Below are 1770 nucleotides of genomic sequence, written 5' to 3'. Positions count from 1 at the left end.
GCACAGTAGCCTAGTGGCTAAAGTCCTCACCCTGGATGCGCCGGGATCCAACACGGGCATCAGCTCCAATCCTGGCAGCCCCACCCCCCAACCAGCTCCCCGCCTGCGGCCTGCAGAAACAGTCGAGGATGGCCCAAAGCCTTGGGACCCAGCACTTGTATGGGAGACCTGGAAGAGTCTCTGGGCTCCTGGCTTCAGATGGGTGCAGCTCTGGCTGATGTGATTGCTTGGGGAGTGAATCATCAGATGGAAGATCCTTCCCCATGTCTCTCCTCCGGGCTAGTCAGTAAGATGTCACACAGGAAGTTCTTGGCCCCCCGCCACGTCTCCCTGGGCTTCCTGTCGGAAGCACAGCAGTGGCTGGCACTGCGGCAAGGTGAAGAGCTTCCCCACGGATGACGCCTCCAAGTCCATGCACCTGACAGCCTTCCTGGGCTACAAGGCAGGCATGACACACATCATATGCGAGTTGGACCAGCCGGGCTCCAAGGTGAACAAGAAGGAAGTGGTGGAGGCAGTGACCATCGTGGAGACGCCGGCTAATGGTGGTGGTGGGCATCGTGGGCTGCGTGGAAATGCCACGTGGCCTCTGCACCTTCAAGACCATCTTCGCCGAGCACATCGGTGATGAGTGCAAGAGGTGCTTCTGTAAGAACTGGCATAAGACCAAGTACTGCAAGAAGTGGCAGGACGACATGGGCAAGAAGCAGCTGGAGAAGGACTTCAGCAGCATGAAGAAGTACTGCCAGGTCATCCGTGTCATCGCCCACACGCAGATGCGCCTGCTGCGACAGAAGAAGGCTCACCTCATGGAGATCCAGGTGAATGGCAGCACTGTGGCTGAGAAGCTGGACTGGGCCCGCGAGCGCCTGGCGCAGCAGGTGCCCATGAACCAGGTGTTTGGGCAGGATGAGATGATTGATGTCATCGGTGTGACCAAAGGCAAAGGCTACAAAGGGGTGACCAGCTGCTGGCACACCAAGAACCTGCCCCGTAAGACACACCTACCGCCTGTGCAAGGTGGCCTGCATTGGGGCCTGGCATCCTGCACGCGTGGCCTTCTCTGTGGCGTGAGCTGGGCAGAAAGGCTACTATCACCGCACGATCAACAAGATCTGCAAGATCGGTCAGGGCTACCTGATCAAGGACGGCAAGCTGATCAAGAACAACGCTTTCACCAGCTATGACCTGTCGGACAAGAGCATCAACCCCCTGGGTGGTTTTGTCTACTATGGTGAAGTGACCAACGACTTCGTCATGTTGAAGGGCTGTGTAGTGGGGACCAGGAAGCGTGTGCTTACCCTGCACAAGTCCCTGCTGGTGCAGACCAAACGGCGGGCGCTGGAGAAGATTGACCTCAAGTTCATGGATACCACATCCAAGTTTGGCCATGCCCGCTTCCAGACCCTGGAGAAGAAGGCACTCATGGGACCACTCAAGAAAGACAGGATTGCCAAGGAAGAGGGAGCGTATTGTCGGGAGCATGGGCAGCCTGTTGCATCAAATTAAAAATGACTTTCTAGGAAAAAGAAAAATTCACTTGGGGAGTGAATCATCGGATGGAAGATCTTCCTCTCTGACTCTCCTTCTCCCTGTACATCTGATGTTGTAATAAAAAATAAATACATCTTTAAAAAAAGAATCAAATGTTCCTTCAAACTTACATTTCTCTTTGCACATATTCTATCATAAGTCTTTATCAAGCAAAAATGTAGTTGTTTCATTCTTCATCATCCTTCTAAACTATAAACTTAACTAAACAAAATATCT

At 53.3% G+C, this 1770-nt stretch overlaps 1 pseudogene; it reads left to right on the top strand.

Annotated features, from left to right (window-relative positions):
• Positions 1 to 291: 291 nt before the first annotated feature.
• On the top strand, positions 292 to 1509 carry LOC101528032 (large ribosomal subunit protein uL3-like; annotated as a pseudogene).
• Positions 1510 to 1770: the final 261 nt, after the last annotated feature.

This window comes from Ochotona princeps, chromosome 2 (genome assembly GCF_030435755.1).
Source record: "Ochotona princeps isolate mOchPri1 chromosome 2, mOchPri1.hap1, whole genome shotgun sequence".
In the NCBI taxonomy this organism is placed as follows: Eukaryota; Metazoa; Chordata; class Mammalia; order Lagomorpha; family Ochotonidae; genus Ochotona; species Ochotona princeps.
This window is presented reverse-complemented; position numbering and strand designations above follow the sequence as displayed.